Below are 22025 nucleotides of genomic sequence, written 5' to 3' on the forward strand. Positions count from 1 at the left end.
GTCTCTGGTCCTTGCCTATTACATTTAATTTAAAGAACAGAAGGGTTTCCATAATGTATACACACGGTAATTGGGGAATACCAGATTTCTTAAACAGGGGTTTACAAGAGTCTCTAGGCTTGCACCCAAACAAGATTCTAATGGCCCTTTTTTGTAGTTTAAAAGTGCTATTAGCTATTTTAGAGTTTCTCCAGAAGGTGACCCCATATCTAAGATGAGAATGAAAGTACGCATGATATGCATTCAGTACTGTTTTCTCACTACAGCAATATTTTAATGAACAAAGAAGATAACATGTTTTGCTCAGTTCTGCATTGAGATACTCAGTATGCTTATTCCATCTGATGTTACTCTGCAGCCAAAGTCCTAAGAATTTGGTTTCAGTACTGTTACCAACTGGTTCGTCATTGATAGAGACTAACATGTCCTTGTTAGGAATGTTGTGGAATTTTAGAGCAACGGTTTTCTTACTGTTTATTACAAGCTGATTACTCTGTGCCCAGCTGCTAAGTTGTTTCATGACCGTGTTTACTGTCTGCTGTAACTGTTCATCGTCGTCTCCTTTTAGTAGAATCGTGGTGTCATCTGCAAATATGATTGATTTGTGTGCATCGATATTTATAAGCTTAGATCATTTATGTACAGAAGAAACAGAAGGGGTCCCAATACGGATCCTTGGGGTGCACCACATTTTATTTGTTTATAGTCAGATAAGTGCTTAGATACAGTTTTTAGTTCAATATTTGTGTGCTTGACGCACACTGCCTGCATACGATTTGTCAGGAAGGACCTGATCCACTTGTTGGACAGACCTCGAATACCATATCTTTCTAGCTTTGATAGCAGAATTTTATGGTCCACCATGTCGAAAGCTTTTGACAAGTCAATAAAGACTCCTATTGTTTCCTGTTTTTTGTCCATCAGGTTTAGGATGGAATTGATGCACTCATAGACAGCAGTTGTCGTTGACCTCTTATTTCTGAATCCATGTTGTTCATTACATAGGATGCTGTTTTTATTTATAAATTTCATAAGTTTCTCGTACATAACTTTTTCCAGTACTTTAGAGATGCAGGAGGAAATTGTGATGGGTCTGTAGTTATTTACATTGTCTTTATCCCCTTTTTTATATACAGGAATAACTTTTGATGTTTTTAACACATCAGGGAAAGTGCCTGCCTGAAGTGAGCGGTCGCATAAATGTGTGAGTACTTCAATTAGGTTTGATGCGCTCTTCTTTAACATTGTTGCAGGTATACCATCAATACCTGCCGATTTGGAATTTTTTAGTCCTTTTATTGCTTTAGCTACTTCATCTTGTGAAACAGAACTGATGTACATTGATCCTCTACATGCCCTTATTTTGTATTCATTTGCCTGGATGCTCTTAAAGTTTGATTGTAATATATTTTCAGCAACACCTGTGAAAAAGTTGTTAAATGTGTTGGCTACTTCTAACGGGTTTGTTACTTTTTTATTTTTATGTGATAGTGTTATATTTTTCCAAGGTTGTCTGTATTCTCCACATTCTTTTTTTATAACACTCCACATAGCCTTTGATTTATTAGCTGAATTATAAATGATTTCATCATTGTGCATTATTTTTGCTGCTTTTATTACTTTTCTTAATATTTTGGAGTATTTTTTATAGTATGGCTGTCATGCGATAATGGTCAAATAGCGGTGATAAACCATCCCCATGAATCAGGTTTAACCAAAAAGGGAAAACTAAAATTTGACTGATTTGTAAATGCTGACTCAGTTGTACTATTCAGGGAGAATTCACAGAAAGGTGAAATGGGAACACAGTAGATGAGAAATTTAATTTCTACATAAAATATTCTTATGATATGAGGCAGGGACAATTACAATGATTTCAAGAGGAAGGGATCAAAGTATTCTGAGCTAGGAAGAGACACTTTCCTTTACAGTAGAGGATTAGTTGCAATTAAGTCTTGAAAGTGCTCTACAACCAATATTACAAAATCTTTCACTGTGTCATCAGAAGGGTACACATATATTAAGTAACTCCTATTAACTGCCATGTACATGGAGCATCACAGGTTAATTCTCACAGTGGAGAATAAACTAGCAGCCAGGCCCTATTATAAAGATATTTAATAGGAATGAATAGTGTCATTACTGGCTTCCTACCAACAGGTCCATCTTCGGGTGGCTGTTCACATTTAAAATTATGTTATTCTTTACATATGACATTTGCCAATAGCGGTGAAGATTTCTTCTGTAAAAACACACCCACCCACCCCCACCCACCCACACACACACACACACACACACACACACACACACACACACATATTTTTCACGGTATATATCTGCTACTCTACTATGTGGTGAGTAGCAGTTTATCCTTTTCACAATGTTGAATCATTATCAATTTAGAAGAAAATTAAAAACATTCCTGAGTAGCTACTCCTCCTATAAAAGGTATTATTAACTAAATTCTTGGACAGAAAACTCTAATTAGCTGTATGACAAATAATATACATTGCAAACAGACCTTTAGTCTTATGGCACATATATAAATGATATTCTTTGAAAACTATGAATGTAATTTTGAAATTATTAATCAAGAAATTCTTGCAATCCCTGTCCTAAGCTTCCAGTACTTTTGGCCATCAAGCCTCACTCCCCCAACCTTTCTGGTCACTTTTTACCCTATCCATTGCTGTGCCCTGACACTGTATTCATCATTCTTATGCATCTCTCCTTCATCACCCCCCCCCCTCTCCTCACCCCCCCCCTTCCCCCCCCCCCCCACACACACATACACACTCCCTTTCTCTCTCTTCTGCCCTTTTGTGATTCTCACTTAATTTAATTACTGTGTTGCTGCTGCCATTAAAAACCACGCACATCCACCTCTCCTGGCTCTCTAAACCTCACTAACCCCTGATGTTTCAGTTTTTATCAGTGTGATTGATTAATGGATGTTCTACTGAGTTGTTTTTCCATTTCATACATATATGAATTTATAAAAAGGAAACAACGACGCAGCAGAACACACAGAGGTGCATTATCGCCAGGGTAAATTCTTAAGTGTCTGTCTATGTAGATGCGCACGAGTCAGTGAAATTTTCTGTGCTATTACATGTAACAATGATTATCCACCAATCAGATACAAATAATGCAACAGAACAGTCAAAATTATGCATAATTAGTACATAAAGTATAGCATGTGTATGTCAAATATGGCTTCAGATCATAATGGGTAACCTTTAAATGCCATGGACAACACACATGGTTCAGTGTACAATGAGCTTTTATTTTTATTTATTTATTGTATTTTTTTGCATGGAGGCAGCAACTGGTGTCTTTTGCAAACGTCATAGCATTTCTTTACAAGTGTAGTACAGTCATATATACATATGTGATTACATATACATGATACAAATGTACCATTGTACCTAATAGGGCACAATATTGGGTGTTACATTGTACCTATTACAAATATTCAGATTTTACACAACTATCTATATATATATATATATATATATATATATATATATATATATATATATATATATATATATATATATATATATATATATATATATATATATATATATATATAAAAACAAAGATGATGTGACTTACCAACCTATTCATGGGTCGCTTAGAGGAAGCCTTCTTGGTTACCCAGGCCTGCCAACCCAAAGTTTGGTACAGATTTATTGATGACATCTTCACGATCTGGACTCACAGTGAAGAAGAACTCCAGAATTTCCTCTCCAACCTCAACTCCTTTGGTTCCAACAGATTCACCTGGTCCTACTCCAAATCCCATGCCACTTTCCTTGATGTTGACCTCCACCTGTCCAATGGCCAGCTTCACACGTCCGTCCACATCAAACCCACCAACAAGCAACAGTACCTCCATTACGACAGCTGCCACCCATTCCACATCAAACAGTCCCTTCCCTACAGCCAGGTCTTCGTGGCAAACGAATCTGCTCCAGTCCGGAATCCCTGAAGCATTACAACAACAACCTGACAACAACTTTTGCATCCCGCAACTACCCTCCCGACCTGGTACAGAAGCAAATAACCAGAGCCACTTCCTCATCCTCTCAAACCCAGAACCTCCCACAGAAGAACCACAAAAGTGCCCCACTTGTGACAGGATACTTTCCGGGACTGGATCAGATTCTGAATGTGGCTCTCCAGCAGGGATACGACTTCCTCAAATCCTGCCCTGAAATGAGATCCATCCTTCATGAAATCCTCCCCACTCCACCAAGAGTGTCTTTCCGCCGTCCACCTAACCTTCATAACCTCTTAGTTCATCCCTATGAAATCCCCAAACCATCTTCCCTACCCTCTGGCTCCTACCCTTGTAACCGCCCCCAGTGTAAAACCTGTCCCATGCACCCTCCCACCACCACCTACTCCAGTCCTGTAACCCGGAAGGTGTACACAATCAAAGGCAGAGCCACGTGTGAAAGCACCCATGTGATCTACCAACTGACCTGCCTACACTGTGATGCATTCTATGTGGGAATGACCAGCAACAAACTGTCCATTCGCTTGAATGGACACAGGCAGACAGTGTTTGTTGGTAATGAGGATCACCCTGTGGCTAAACATGCCTTGGTGCATGGCCAGCACATCTTGGCGCAGTGTTACACCATCCGGGTTATCTGGATACTTCCCACTAACACCAACCTATCCGAACTCCGGAGATGGGAACTTGCTCTTCAGTATATCCTCTCTTCCCGTTATCCACCAGGCCTCAATCTCCGCTAATTTCAAGTTGCCACCACTCATACCTCACCTGTCATTCAACAACATCTTTGCCTCTGCACTTCTGCCTCGACTGACATCTCTGCCCAAACTCTTTGTCTTTAAATATGCCTGCTTGTGTCTGTATATGTGTGGATGGATGTGTGTGTGTGTGTGCGAGTGTATACCCGTCCTTTTTTCCCCCTAAGGTAAGTCTTTCCGCTCCCGGGATTGGAATGACTCCTTACCCTCTCCCTTAAAACCCACATCCTTTCGTCTTTCCCTCTCCTTCCTTCTTTCCTGATGAGGCAGCAGTTTGTTGCGAAAACTTGAATTTTGTGTGTATGTTTGTGTTTGTTTGTGTGTCTATCGACCTGCCAGCACTTTCATTTGATAAGTCACATCATCTTTGTTTTTGGATATATTTTTCCCACATGGAATGTTTCCCTCTGGGGAAAAATATATCTAAAAACAAAGATGATGTGACTTACCGAACGAAAGCGCTGGCAGGTCTATAAACACACAAACAAGCACAAACATACACACAAAATTCAAGCTTTCGCAACAAACTGTTGCCTCATCAGGAAAGAGGGAAGGAGAGAGAAAGACGAAAGGATGTGGGTTTTAAGGGAGAGGGTAAGGAGTCATTCCAATTCCGGGAGCGGAAAGACTTATCTTAGGGGGAAAAAAGGACGGGTATACACTCGCACACACGCACATATCCATCCACACATATACAGACCGTGGTTTTGTGGTGGCTGATTATGACAATGAGGCTAACAATTGTTTGACAAAGAAATAATGACGTTAAAACCTGTGGGAAGCGGCTAAAAATGATCAGTGATGTGGGAAAAACGGAAATGGAAATAAAGCGAAAGTTATTAGAAATAGCCAAAATGGTTGTTTAAAAGGTGAAAGGAACTGTTTGTGAACTAGAAACGATGGATTTTATAGCAGTGGTAGTGTTGAAAGCGGCAAAAATTTTTTTGGTTATGGCCTGGAAGTGGGTTACGTATTATTGAGTATATATGGCGGGATAAAATTGTATAGCAGATTACGGTAAAAAGGAGAAGGTGAATACAAAGTGAAACTGCTGGCAAAAACACAAAGAGAAAATAAGATGTCAGGAAAGATTTCAAAATGCAACAGTGACAATAACAAACGTAATTGTTGGGTTCAAATTAATGATATTAATATAACAGAGGGAAACATTCCACGTGGGAAATATATATCTAAAAACAAAGATGATGTGACTTACCAGACGAAAGCGCTGGCAGGTCGATAGACACACAAACAAACACAATCATACACACAAAATTCAAGCTTTCGCAACAAACTGTTGCCTCATCAGGAAAGAGGGAAGGAGAGGGAAAGACGAAAGGATGTGAGTTTTAAGGGAGAGGGTAAGGAGTCATTCCAATCCCGGGAGCAGAAAGACTTACCTTAGGGGGAAAAAAGGACAGGTATACACACACACACACACACACACACACACACACACACACACACACACACACACACACACACACACACACACATATCCATCCACACATATACAGACACAAGCAGACAATATATATCTAAAAACAAAGATGATGTGACTTACCAAACGAAAGCGCTGGCAGGTCGATAGACACACAAACAAACACAATCATACACACAAAATTCAAGCTTTCGCAACAAACTGTTGCCTCATCAGGAAAGAGGGAAGGAGAGGGAAAGACGAAAGGATGTGAGTTTTAAGGGAGAGGGTAAGGAGTCATTCCAATCCCGGGAGCAGAAAGACTTACCTTAGGGGGAAAAAAGGACAGGTATACACACACACACACACACACACACACACACACACACACACACATATCCATCCACACATATACAGACACAAGCAGACAATATATATCTAAAAACAAAGATGATGTGACTTACCAAACGAAAGCGCTGGCAGGTCGATAGACACACAAACAAACACAAACATACATAAAAAAATTCTAGCTTTCGCAACCAACGGTAGCTTCATCAGGAAAGAGGGAAGGAGAGGGAAAGACGAAAGGATGTGGGCCCTAAGGGAGAGGGTAAGGAGCCACTCCAATCCCGGGAGCAGAAAGACCCACCTTAGGGGGAAAAAGGACAGGTACACACTCGCATACACACCCATATCCAACCACACTTGCCGTGCAGGGGCGCTGGCGGGTCGATGGACGCACGGACAAGCACGGTCATGCGCGCAAAGTTCTGGCTTTCGCGGCCAATGGTTGCTTCGTCGGGGGGGAGAGGGGGGGACGAGGGGATGTGGGTTTTGGGGGAGAGGGTGGGGAGTCGTTCCAGTCCCAGGAGCGGAAGGACTTGCCTTGGGGGGAGGGAGGGACGGGTGTGCGCTCGCACACGCACCCATATCCAACCACACATACACACGTGTGGTTGGATATGGGTGTGTGTGTGAGTGTGTACCTGTCCTTTTTTCCCCCTAAGGTGGGTCTTTCCATTCCGGGGATTGGAGTGGCTCCTTGCCCTCTCCCACGTGGAATGTTTCCCTCTATTATATTCATATCATTAAATTGAACCCAACAATTACGTTTGTTATTGTCACTGTTGCATTTCGAAATCTTGTCTATCGTCTTATTTTCTCTTTCTGTTTTTGCCAGTAGTTTCACTTTGTATTCACCTTCTCCTTTTTACCGTAATCTACTATACAATTTTATCCTGCCTATATATACTCAATAATACGTAACCCACTTCCAAACCACAACCAAAAAAAATTTTCCGCTTTCAACACTACCGCTGCTATAAAATCCATCGTTTCTAGTTCACAAACAGTTCCTTTCACCTGTTAAACAACCTTTTCGGCTAGTCCTATTAACTTTCGCTTTATTTCCATTTCCGTTTTTTCCCACATCACTGATCATTTTTAGCTGCTTCCCACAGGTTTTATCGTCATTATTTCTTAGTCCGACAATTGTTAGCCTCATTTTCATAATCTGCCACCACAAAACCACTCCTTTTAATACATTTACACGCAGTTTTTTCGAAATTTTCCTTTAACGTGTTTTGACGGCAACACAACCACCTAACCTTTGTGCACATCGTTGTCTACCAACCCAAGTCCAACATAGCCCAGCTGTAACCAACACCTTTTCGCCTTTTTTCACACCAGATCTCCAGTTACTTTCTAGTTCACCTTTATCTCTCCCCATATATTTTTATTTTCATTTTCATTTCAGCCTCATGTTACACTTTCCACCTTCTAATACCATGTCACCCTCAAAACACCCCCACAACGACCCCATTAAGTTTTATTTACATTCCCTCCGCAAACATGCCTTAGCCCTAGCCAGATTACACTCCCATATTCTATTTTCTCTGGCTTGTCTGACATTTGGCATTACCCCCAAAGGCCTCACACTTAAAGTTCTCATCTCTGGCTGCAACCCTTCTTTCCATCAGTCCCTATACCAGTTCCAAACTGAACAATCCATTGTCCTCACCCACCTAATCCTTCACCTACACATCAACTCAGCCAATGAACACACCCGTCAACTCCTATCCTTAATAAAAGTCCTCAATCTTTCCTCTCCCACATCCACACCGGCTGTTCAGAGCATCCTCCTACAGGCCAAACACAAATTAGAACAGCATGCCACCCACCACCTCAAAAAACTATCCAATCTCCTGGTTTCCCACCTCCGGAAAGTCACAACCTTTCCAGCAAACCTCAACCTCCTCTCATTGCACACAAACCCAGTCTCTCCCATCTACTCAATCTCCCACTTCCAGCTCCAATTCCTCCAAAACTTCAAAATTCCAATCAACACAATCTGGAACCACAACACCCCAATTCCGTAGTTAACCTTTCCTCCAAACCTCTCTCCCAATCCGAAACCTCTGTCCCATCCAAAGGCCTCACCTTCAGCCCCACTCCCAGATTCAACCAAACAGCCCTCGTCAAAGATTTACTGTCCTATACTCGTACTCTCTGCTGGAAATATCACTTTGCCACGAAGAAAAATGATCCTAATCCTACTCCTAATGATCCAACTCCCCAAGACACTATCCAAATTGGACCCTGCCTGGAACAGTTCCGTCCTCCGTCACAGCGGGACCCACCTCCTCTTCCTCAAAATCACCCTCTCCAAACCTTCCAGGAATTTCTGACTTCCAGCCTTGCATCTCAATCCTTCTTAAAAAACCTTAATCCTACTCCCAACATCACCACTGCTGAAGCCCAGGCTATCCGTGATCTGAAGGCTGACCGATCCATCGTCATTCTTCCGGCGGACAAGGGTTCCACAACTGTGGTACTTGATCGTTGGGAGTATGTGGCTGAGGGACTGCGTCAGCTTTCAGACAACACCACATACAAAGTTTGCCAAGGTAATCCCATTCCCGATGTCCAGGCAGAGCTTCAAGGAATCCTCAGAACCTTAGGCCCCCTGCAAAACCTTTCACCTGACTCCATCAACCTCCTGACCCCACCGACACCCCGCACCCCTACCTTCTACCTTCTTCCTAAAATTCACAAACCCAATCATCCCGGCCGCCCCATTGTAGCTGGTTACCAAGCCCCCACAGAATGTATCTCTGCCTACGTAGATCAACACCTTCAACCTATTACATGCAGTCTCCCATCCTTCATCAAAGACACCAACCACTTTCTCGAATGCCTGGAATCCTTACCCAATCCGTTACTCCCGGAAACCATCCTTGTAACCATTGATGCCACTTCCTTATACACAAATATCCCGCATGTCCAGGGCCTCGCTGCGATGGAGTACTTCCTTTCACGCCGATCACCTGCCACCCTACCTAAAACCTCTTTCCTCATTACCTTAGCCAGCTTTATCCTGACCCACAACTTCTTCACTTTCGAAGACCGGACATACCAACAATTAAAGGGAACAGCCATGGGTACCAGGATGGCCCCCTCGTACGCCAACCTATTCATGGGACACTTAGAGGAAGCCTTCTTGGTTACCCAGGCCTGCCGACCCAAAGTTTGGTACAGATTTATTGATGACATCTTCATGATCTGGACTCACAGTGAAGAAGAACTCCAGAATTTCCTCTCCAACCACAACTCCTTTGGTTCCATCAGATTCACCTGGTCCTACTCAAATCCCATGCCACTTTCTTTGATGTTGACCTCCACCTGTCCAATGGCCAGCTTCACACGTCCATCCACATCAAACCCACCAACAAGCAACAGTACCTCCACTATGACAGCTGCCACCCATTCCACATCAAACAGTCCCTTCCCTACAGCCAGGTCTTCGTGGCAAACAAATCTGCTCCGGTCTGCAATCCCTGAACCATTATACCAACAACCTGACAACAGCTTTTGCATCCCGCAACTACCCTCCCGATCTGGTACAGAAGCAAATAACCAGAGCCACTTCCTCATCCTCTCAAACCCAGAACCTCCCACAGGAGAACCAAAAAAGTGCCCCACTTGTGACAGGATACTTTCCGGGACTGGATCAGACTCTGAATGTGGCTCTCCAGCAGGGATACGACTTCCTCAAATCCTGCCCTGAAATGAGATCCATCCTTCATGAAATCCTCCCCACTCCACCAAGAGTGTCTTTCCGCCATCCACCTAACCTTTGTAACCTCTTAGTTCATCCCTATGAAATCCCCAAACCATCTTCCCTACCCTCTGGCTCCTACCCTTGTAACCGCCCCCAGTGTAAAACCAGTCCCATGCACCCTCCCACCACCACCTACTCCAGTCCTGTAAGCCGGAAGGTGAACACAATCAAAGGCAGAGCCACATGTGAAAGCACCCACGTGATCTACCAACTGACCTGCCTACACTGTGACGCATTCTATATGGGAATGACCAGCATCAAACTGTCCATTCGCATGAATGGACACAGGCAGACAGTGTTTGTTGGCAATGAGGATCACCCTGTGGCTAAGCATGCCTTGGTGCACGGCCAGCACATCTTGGCACAGTGTTACACCGTCCGGGTTATCTGGATACTTCCCACTAACACCAACCTATCCGAACTCCGGAGATGGGAACTTGCTCTTCAATACATCCTCTCTTCTCGTTATCCACCATGCCTCAATCTCCACTAATTTCAAGTTGCCGCCACTCATACCTCACCTGTCATTCAACAACATCTTTGCCTCTGCACTTCTGCCTCGACTGACATCTCTGCCCAACCTCTTTGCCTCTGTATATGTCTGCTTGTGTCTGTATATGTGTGGATGGATATGTGTGTGTGTGCGAGTGTATACCCGTCCTTTTTTCCCCCTAAGGTAAGTCTTTCCGCTCCAGGGATTGGAATGACTCCTTACCCTCTCCCTTAAAACCCAAATCCTTTCGTCTTTCCCTCTCCTTCCCTCTTTCCTGATGAGGCAACCGTTGGTTGCGAAAGCTAGAATTTTGTGTGTATGTTTGTGTTTGTTTGTGTGTCTATCGACGTGCCAGCGCTTTCGTTTGGTAAGTCACATCATCTTTGTTTTTATATATATATAATAGAGGGAAACAATCCACGTGGGAAAAAATATATCTAAAAACAAAGATGATGAGACCCACCAAACAAAATCGCTCTCAGGTCGATGGACACACAAACAAACACAAACACACACCCAAAACCCAAGCCCTCGCAACAAACGGCCACCCCGCCAGGAAAGAGGGAAGGAGAGGGAAAGAAGAAAGGATGCGGGTTTCATGGGAGAGGGCAAGGAGCCACCCCAATCTCGGGAGTGGAAAGACCAACCTTAGGGGGAAAAAAGGACAGGCACACACCCGCACACACACACATCCATCCGCACACACACAGACACTAGCAGACACTTGTAAAGGCAAAGAGTTTGGGCAGAGATGTCAGTCGAGGCAGAAGTACAGAGGCAAAGATGTTGAAAGACAGGTGAGGTATGAGCGGCGGCAAATTGAAATTAGAAATTAGTGGAGATTGAGGCCTGGCGGATAGCTGGAAGAGAGGATATGCTGAAGGGCAAGTTCCCATCTCCGGAGTTCTGACAGGTTGGTGTTAGTGGGAAGTATCCAGATAACCCGGACGGTGTAACACTGTGCCAAGATGTGCTGGCCATGTACCAAGGCATGTTTAGCCACAGGGTGATCCTCATTACCAACAAACACTGTCTGCCTGTGTCCATTCATGCGAATGGACAGTTTGTTGCTGGTCATTCCCACATAGAAGGCTTCACAGTGTAGGCAGGTCAGTTGGTAAATCACATGGGTGCTTTCACACGTGGCTCTGCCTTTGATCGTGTACACTTTCCGGGTTACAGGACTGGAGTAGGTGGTGGTGGGAGGGTGCATGGGACAGGTTTTACACCGGGGGCGGTTACAAGGGTAGGAGCCAGAGGGTAGGGAAGGTGGTTTGGGGATTTCATAGGGATGAACCAAGAGGTTACGAAGGTTAGGTGGACGGCAGAAAGACACTCTTGGTGGAGTGGGGAGGATTTTATGAAGGATGGATCTCATTTCAGGGCAGGATTTGAGGAAGTCGTATCCCTGCTGGAGAGCCACATTCAAGAGTCTGATTCAGTCCCGGAAAGTATCCTGTCACAAGTGGGGCACTTTTGGGGTTCTTCTGTGGGAGGTTGTGGGTTTGAGGAGATGAGGAAGTGGCTCTGGTTATTTGCTTCTGTACCAGGTCAGGAGGATAGTTGCGGGATGCGAAAGCTGTTTTCAGGTTGTTGGTGTAATGGTCCAAGGATTCCGGACTGGAGCAGATTCGTTTGCCACAAAGACCTAGACTGTAGGGAAGGGACCGTTTGATGTGGAATGGGTGGCAGCTGTCATAATGGAGGTACTGTTGCTTGTTGGTGGGTTTGATGTGGACGGACATGTGAAGCTGGCCATTGGACAGGTGGAGGTCAACGTCAAGGAAAGTGGCATGGGATTTGGAGTAGGACCAGGTGAATCTGATGGAACCAAAGGAGTTGATATATTAGATATATTTTTCCCATGTGAAATGTTTCCCTCTATTTTTATGTATATATATATGATTATAATAGAGGGAAACATTCCACATAGGAAAAATATATCTAAAAACAATGATGATGTGACTTACCAAATGAAAGTGCTGGCATGTCGACAGACACACAAACATACACACAAAATTCAGGCTTTCGCAACAAACTGTTGCCTCATCAGGAAAGAGGGACGGAGAGGGAAAGACGAAAGGATGTGGGTTTTAAGGGAGAGGGTAAGTTCCCTTTGTGGCACCTTATAGAGCTCGGTAATCTGTTGTACCATATTTGACCACTAGTGCATGGACTATGGTCTGTTGTTTTTAATTTTGTTCTTTGTCTGTAGTAGCAGTCTTTATTTCTTGTGTTATAGGCATGCATATCAGAGCACTTAGTTGCTTTGTTTTGATGTGTCAAAAAAATATAATTAATTTGTAAAGATAGAGTGAGTCGACTATGAGATATTTATGATGAACAAAGATTTCCCTGCATGAATCTCTATACCATAATCCGTGGATAATTCTGATTGCTCTTTTCTGTAGGGTTAATATTCTGTTCATATGTATGTCAGCAGCACAACCCCATATCTCTATCCTGTAATTAATCTGTGCAAAAATGGTTCCATAATAAATTGTTTTTAATGTCTGATGTGGGACTACTTTTGATAACTGGCTGATTACATGTAATGAGCTGCTGATTTTATTGCATAAAAATTTGATATGGTTTACCCATCTTAGATTTTCATCTAGGTAAATACCTAGAAATCCGTAGCCTTCTGTGTCCACTACTTAAATTCCACCTATGTTACTGATAGAGGTTTGGTGCGAGTTTGTAAGTTTAAATGACAATAATTGAGATTTACTGATATTAACTTTCAAACCTTGATCTTGAAAATAAGTAGTTATTTGACGTAGTCCCTCAGTTGCTACCATTGTTAACTCATCATTTTGTTTACCAAGAAATAACAGTGAGGTATCGTCTGCATAGGTTACCAATTGGGAGTTGAAAGGTTGCTCTATATCATTTATGTACACTAGGAAAGGGCCCAAAATTGAGCCCTGGGGTACACCTTGTGTGACTGTCTCATATTTGGACTGGAAATTAATGATCTGATTATTGATTTTGTAAGTCATCTTTGCACACTGCTTGTGGTTAAATAAATATGTAGCCAGCAATTGCATGGATGCAGCATTTACATTGTATAACTCAAGTTTACTTAAAAGTAACTCATGGTTTACCGAGTCAAAGGCTTTAGTAAGGTCTAGAAATATGCAAGCTGTTTGCATTCCTTCATCAAGGGCACCATACAGTTTTTGTGAAGAAATTCTGTAATTGCTGTGATAGTAGTATGATCTTTTCGGAATCCATGTTGTGTCTCTGTTAGGAACTTATTTTTCAAGAAATAGTCACTAAGTTGTGTCAGCAGCACAACTTCAAATACTTAGCTGAAGACAGGTATTAATGATATGGGCCTGAAATTTGAAACCTCTCCCTTGGATCCCTTTTTATGCACTGGTTTAACTGTGCTCCATTTCAATACATTTGGAAATGTATATTCTCTAATACTGCAGTTTACCAGGTGGGTGATTATTTTAACTAATTCCTTATTACATTTTTTAATCACGATACTACTCAAACCATCCCATCCAGATGAGAACTTATTCTTTAGGTTATTTATTATCCTGCCTATTTCTTTTTCACTTACTTGTTTGAATTCAAAAGGTGGCTCTTCAAAGGGGCAGAGCTTTACCTCACTACTCACAGTTGTGTTATTAACTGGACTAACAGCTGCAGATATAAAGTATTTATTGAAAACATTGCAGACTTTATTAGGATATTTAATTGTGTTTCCTTCATGTCTTATATTTACAATTTCAGTTTCTGGCTTTGGTGTCGCTTTGCGAAATTGATTTACAATTCTCCATGAGGTCTTGGCTATGTTGTCTGATTGAGCTATTTCACTGCTGTATATCTGTTTTCTTAGATTTGAAAGCTCTTTCTTAAAGATTTTCTTGGCTTCATTGTACTTGGCCTTAAAAGCCTGCAGGTTTGTTGACTTGTGTAACACATCCAGGTCCTGGATGTTTTGCCTGAGTTTTATGATATTTGCTGGAAGTATCAATCTGTTGGTTTTTGCACTTTGGTTATGGGTGAACACTCTTTGTATTTTCTTAACAGGGCAGCATCTGTCAAAGTGTCTTAGCATAGTATCATAGAATTTGGCCCATTTGTTTTCAGATCCTTCAGTCTGGTAAACCAAATCCCAGTCCTCTATAGCTAATTTATTTCTTAGGGCAAGGATGTTACCCTCTTTTAGGATTCTTTTATTTTCGATAACTTTTGTCATTTTTGGGATGCTTGTGTTTACATACTCTACAAGCTGGCATTTGTGGTCAGAGTAGTGAAAATCCATATTCCAGCACCTAACACTGTCTTTAATATTTTTACATAGTATAACGTAATCAATTCTGCTAGATGTGGACTTTGTTACCCTGGTATCACTATTTACTACATTTATGAGATTATATGGGTTAAGAGTATCTATTAACCTCATAACACAAACTGGAAGATTTTGCCTCAATATTCAGATCACCAAGTATAGTTAGGTCACTGGGACCACAACGTCCCACTACTCTACTAAATATGTCTATGAAGCTAACTACATCAGCCTTTGGTGGATGATAAATCCCAATAACTTTATGTTTTCTCATAACCTCTCTACACTCTTTGGTGTGGACTTCAATGCCTGTCACTTCAATCAAGCCTTCTTTGTTGTACTGGTCTAGATAGTTTATTTTCTTGTACTCGAGATTCTCACTAATGTAAACTGCCACACCACCACCCTTATGTTGCTGTCTACAATAACTATTTGCTAAGGAGTAGCCCTCTAGTTTACAGTAAATAATTTCATCAGATTTTAATCCATGCTCAGTTAGCACTACTATATGAGGTGACTGTTCATTTACAAAAACCTGTAATATATTAAGCTTAATTCTAAGGTACTGTATGTTTAGGTGCATGAGCCTTAGTGGTATTTTTAACTGGTCACTCTGATTATCTTCCTTTAAAATCCACTGAGTTGGTTCACTTACATATGTTCTGGATCCAGGCATTAAAAGTGTTCCTGTTCTTTGGCGATCTTGCATTTCTCGATCTACTACCGAACCTGGCTTCTGTCTGTCTAGTTCGTCAAGGTAGCTGTTGAGGTGCCTTCTTGCTCCGTACAGTCCGAGGATTTGCCGAACTGCCTGGTGTTGCAGTAACTGGAGTTGTATACTCCACCACATTTGATTGAGTAAGTGATGCTGAAGAGTCTGCAGTTGATGCCACAGCTTCTGTTGTTTTAACTAGCTGGCTTGGCAAGTTGTTTTTATCCAGTCCTGGGAATTTGTTAGTTGCTTTACTTTCCCACAGAAACATGTCACTTTGAACTCTGGGTTTTATTGGTCTTGACGATCTTCTAGGAGCACAATGTGTTTCTGGAATTTTGAATATCCTGTTGCTGCAAACTGATCTTCCTACTCCATTGTTCATTACTGTCCTCTTGACAACATTGTGGATGATTTCTGGTACTGTAATTTTTTCCTTGCTGTGGTATTATTTGCTCAGTTCCATCTGGATCCTTCCACTCAAGTGATATTGCAGGCTTTAGTTGATTTTTTGGAGAGATGACTGCAAGTAAAGTTGTCACCACTACTGGCATGTCAGCAAAATAAGTTTTGCAAGGCAAAATTACGTACAAGTTAATCACACTAAAAAGGCATTTGATTTAATTTTAAGTGTAATAAAACTGTTTGCACCAAGATTAGCTGGATGAATGATAGAATGTCATTACATAACTGCACACAATGAAACATGACATAATTTCCTCCCAAAATACATACTAACTGATTTCGGAAGAAAAAGACAAAGGCACAAAATAATAGGCCGCTGTATGTTGTAAGAAACATTACCTTCAAAGAAGTGACTGTAAAGGGAAGAAACACATTCACTTACAGAAATGTACCAGCACAGCTACATTGCATTTAGGCGCATACACATAGATTATAGCATGTAGCTAAGGTAATCACTGCAAGTACGTGATAACTCAGTGAAAGTTTTGTGAAAGGCAACCATTAGTTTTACCCAGAACAATTTAAACAAGCTACATAGTGGAATGCAGCATGAAATAATATTTAAACTAAGACCTTTTTATGGCAGGACAGTGCTGGTAAGTAATCACAAACATCGAAATTTAGTTTGTTTTAGTTGTGTACTGTAATAATTGTTATCAAATTACTCAGGACAGAGGAACTGATTTTAGTGAGCTAGGACACAAAACAAAACTGAATACATAGTTTTAATTGAATGGCAACATATTTATTCAGAAACATTGATTCTAATCTAGTCTAAATCCAAAGTTATCGTAATCCTCCTGGCCTCAACCTTTGTTAGTCATTGTCCTCTCCCATCCAACCAGTTCTCTGTTTCCATTCCAGCACTACACAGCCCTCATTCCTCCTTTGCATCCAGTCTTTATACTTCTTTCCTTTTTTGATATCCTCCCTCCCTCCCCCTGTGCACATTTCCACTGCCCTCCGTCTAACCTCCGAACTGTGCACAGCTTCCCTACCCTCTTTCCACCTCGTTCCTGCATGTTCCACAACAGCATGTCACTGTCCGCCACCCCTACCCTACTATCCCTCCCCCTCCCCACCCCAGTCTCCTCCTTACCCCCACTCAGTCACCTCTCCCATCATGCACTGGTGGTGCTGCTGCTCACAGTGTGGCCTCAGTCGCCTCAGACTGCAGTCATGTGTGTGTGTGTGAGTTGTCTTTGTGTGAGTGCGTATGTGCATGTTTGTTGTCTAATTTTGGTGAAGGTCTTACTGGCCGAAAGCTATATTTGTGACAGTCATTGTTGTTGTGCCTATCTGCAACTCAGCATCTCCACTGTATGGTGACAGCTACTTTCCTCATACAAAATTGTTACATTCTATCTTGGGTTTTCCATTGTTTGATTCTAATATAGTGATTCACATTAAAAATAAGCTAGGCTCTATATGAAGTTGTGGAAATAATGCCAGTGTGCTATCATTGCAGACATCCTGAAGTTTGAGCATCCAGTGCCTCTGGTCTCATAATTATATCCAAGTCATCACAAGCTTAATCATCACAGACACACTTCTGTTTCAGCCTAGACATATTTAATAGACCAATGAACATTTACAGTGCACTCATTGCAATATGTGGCCCAGCAAACTTCAACATGTCTGATGGAATGGGATTGTACCGTATCTCACCTTTGTACTGCAGTCCTGGGCAGCATATATCAGAATTAAATCACAAAATCAATGCCTGCCTGAACACTGATTTCAAGTATGTATGTTAACAGGATTTACAAATATATAATCAATGTTTCATTTCATAATTATTCATTGAAGAATTTTTGTAATGTAACTTTGTAAGCAAAATAAAGAATTGGATAAAAGGTTCTCTGTTTACTTGACCCATCAAATTTTGATAAAATCCTAAGATAATAAAGAGCTAACAGTTTTGATTTAAATTATAAAACAGGAGCTAGAAAATGAAATGAACTGATCATATGGCATTATTGACTGGGAGATCCCAAGTGGGGTAGTTTGACCACTTAGTGCACATCTTTCTATTGTGTGTCAACAATGAAAAGATGACAACAACACAAACACCCAGTCCCTAGGCAGAGAAAGTCTCCAACCCAGCTGGGTATCGAACCCAGGACCCAGGATCTAGAGGTAGAAGTGCTAGCCGTTAGACCAAGAGCAGCCAGGGAATGTCTCATGAATAAATCACACAAGATGGAGCATTCAAATCCAATACATAACAAGCAAAACATGAAAGTTTAATTGGCATCTACTACACCTTGCTAGTATGATTACATTACATACTCAAAGAAATATGAAACACTGCATTGGTAATTTAATATTTTATTATTAGTAGTAGAATTAGTACTAATTGAGAAGTTTTGGAGTTTTTTTATGATTTGTATCCTTTGAGTTCTGTGTAAATATTAACCTATCATAATTATAATAATAAATATTGACTATAATAATAATAATCATGTAATATCTTACAGAGTGAGAAGTTGTTGCAGTCAGCCTACAACTGTGGCTGGTATGAGTGTGATATTCGCTTCAGGAATGTATCATTCATCCTCATGCTGAGAGTAACAAGTCCACTAAAGATTACAGTTGGAAAAACAATGTCACTGTCCAGGCAGACCTTCCTTCAGGTTAGATATATATCAAAAATTTGGTGTTTATGTGACCAGTAACACACTAATTTTACAGGCAGTCATGCTTATCAGATGGTACTCAACAATTTACTAATCAGTTTACTTCCTCAAAAACAGTTGAGACTATTAAATTTATAGACTGGTTCAAATTGTGTCATTTGCATACAATTTACAAAACTTCAAAAAACTACTAATAAATGATTAATGGAAAATCTCATATAAAGATGTGCAACAAATACTAACAAAGAGATAGAGGGGCTGGCCAGTACTTACCTCAGCTCAGTACAGCCGATAGATACACATAAAACAGAACTGAAAATTTACGTTCCTAGCTTTCGGAACTTTGTTCCTTCGTCAGGGAGGAGAGAGGGGAAAGAAAGGGAAGAAGGGAAAGTGGATTCAGTTACTCACAACCCAGGTTATGAAGCAACAGGGAAAGGAAAACAGGGAGGGTAGCAAGGATGAAGGCATGGTTGTCAGAGGGAAGCCAAAGATCTTTGGCTTCCCTCTGACAACCATGCCTTCATCCTTGCTACCCTCCCTGTTTTCCTTTCCCTGTTGCTTCATAACCTGGGTTGTGAGTAACTGAATCCACTTTCCCTCCTTCCCTTTCTTTCCCCTCTCTCCTCCCTGACGAAGGAACAAAGTTCCGAAAGCTAGGAACGTAAATTTTCAGTTCTGTTTTATGTGTATCTATCGGCTGTACTGAGCTGAGGTAAAAACTACTAATAGTCAGATAGAACTGACAATTACTGTATTGTTTTCATTATTGCTCTAAATATTAAATTTCTCGAACTGTTAGGAGTTGCAGCATAACACACTGAGAACACATGGGTATTTTTGAGTGAAAATTTGCCTCCTGGATGTATCATTGAGTGAAAATTTACCTCCTGTAAGGCTCAATAAGAGCAATTTAAATGCAAATAAAAACTTGGAAATATTACATTATGTTGATAAATTTTATGTACAAATAGAGATAAATGTCCATGGTCACAAGTTTTATGCAAATATTCAGATGACCAGGAATGAAGTAATACTTTCTGATGGGTAAATGACAATGTAAAGAAAAATTCTTCCCATTCTGTTCCTGAAAATTCTCCCTTATTCTGTGACTAAATACAAATTTATTCCTAGTCATCGCAGGGTAGATCAAAACTACTTTCTCCATGATATGAAACTTTCTACATGTTGATATTCTGGTAACCCAACTAAAAATAGTAAATTGTTCAAATATTTGTAGATATGGTAAGCCAAAAGCCATGGCCATTGCAGTTACTGTAAACAGTTCCTATAAAAAGTAGCGTTTTGTGTCACATTAATTTTCACTTTTAACAGGAGTGTATACTGTCTGCATTTATTGTAAATGAATGCTATTTTCAAATCTGTTAGTGACCATAACCTCAAAAACGTTTCACAGAAATAGTAAATTTTCTACAAGGTTTTTGTTGTTGTCATAATAGATATCCTGATTTGCCTGTTAACTGATTGAGTTCTAAAAGACTGCTGGTAATACGAGGGCAGTTCAATAAGTAATGCAACACATTTTTTTTCTGAAACAGGGTTTGTTTTATTCAGCATTGAAATACACCAGGTTATTCCCCAATCGTTTAGCTACACAACACTATTTTTCAACGTAATCTCCATTCAATGCTACGGCCTTACGCCACCTTGAAATGAGGGCCTGTATGCCTGCACGGTACCATTCCACTGGTCGATGTCGGAGCCAACGTCGTACTGCATCAATAACTTCTTCATCATCCGCGTAGTGCCTCCCACGGATTGTGTCCTTCATTGGGCCAAACATATGGAAATCCGACGGTGCGAGATCGGGGCTGTAGGGTGCATGAGGAAGAACAGTCCACTGAAGTTTTGTGAACTCCTCTCGGGTGCGAAGACTTGTGTGAGGTCTTGCGTTGTCATGAAGAAGGAGAAGTTCGTTCAGATTTTTATGCCTACGAACACGCTGAAGTCGTTTCTTCAATTTCTGAAGAGTAGCACAATACACTTCAGAGTTGATCATTTGACCATGGGGAAGGACATCGAACAGAATAACCCCTTCAGCGTCCCAGAAGACTGTAACCATGACTTTACCAGCTGAGGGTATAGCTTTAAACTTTTTCTTGGTATGGAGTGGGTGTGGCGCCCCTCCATTGATTGCCGTTTTGTTTCAGGTTCGAAGTGATGAACCCATGTTTCATCGCCTGTAACAATCTTTGACAAGAAATTGTCACCCTCAGCCACATGACGAGCAAGCAATTCCGCACAGATGGTTCTCCTTTGCTCTTTATGGTGTTCGGTTAGACAACGAGGGACCCAGTGGGAACAAACCTTTGAATATCCCAACTGGTAAACAATTGTGACAGCACTACCAACAGAGATGTCAAGTTGAGCACTGAGTTGTTTGATGGTGATCCGTCTATCATCTCGAACGAGTGTGTTCGCACGCTCCGCCATTGCAGGAGTCACAGCTGTCCACGGCCGGCCCGCACGCGGGAGATCAGACAGTCTTGCTTGACCTTGTGGCGATGATGACACACGCTTTGCCCAATGACTCACCGTGCTTTTGTCCACTGCCAGATCACCGTAGACATTCTGCAAGCGCCTATGAATATCTGAGATGCCCTGGTTTTCCGCCAAAAGAAACTCGATCACTGCCCATTGTTTGCAACGCACATCCGTTACAGACGCCATTTTAACAGCTCCGTACAGCGCTGCCACCTGTCGGAGGTCAATGAAACTATACAAGACGAAGCGGGAATGTTTGAAAATATTCCACAAGAAATTTCCAGTTTTTTCAACCAAAATTGGCCGAGAAAAAAAATGTGTTGCATTACTTATTGAACTGGCCTCGTACTTGTAGCATATCAGACTCATAAACTTAAAGAGAATCAGAAAGCTTAGTTTAAAGGTATTTGCCAACTATTCTGCAAATTACTGCACCAGCCACAATGCAGCCCCACTGTGCCTGCCGTTCTCAGGTATGGAACAAGTTAGTTGCTATTCATAAGCAGCTGGAAATCCCTCTGACTATCGTCAGCTGATTGGAGGATGCTGCAAATGGGTGTGTCTAGAGGTCTCCTGAGAG

Source organism: Schistocerca serialis, chromosome 7 (genome assembly GCF_023864345.2).
Source record: "Schistocerca serialis cubense isolate TAMUIC-IGC-003099 chromosome 7, iqSchSeri2.2, whole genome shotgun sequence".
Classification (NCBI taxonomy): domain Eukaryota; kingdom Metazoa; phylum Arthropoda; class Insecta; order Orthoptera; family Acrididae; genus Schistocerca; species Schistocerca serialis.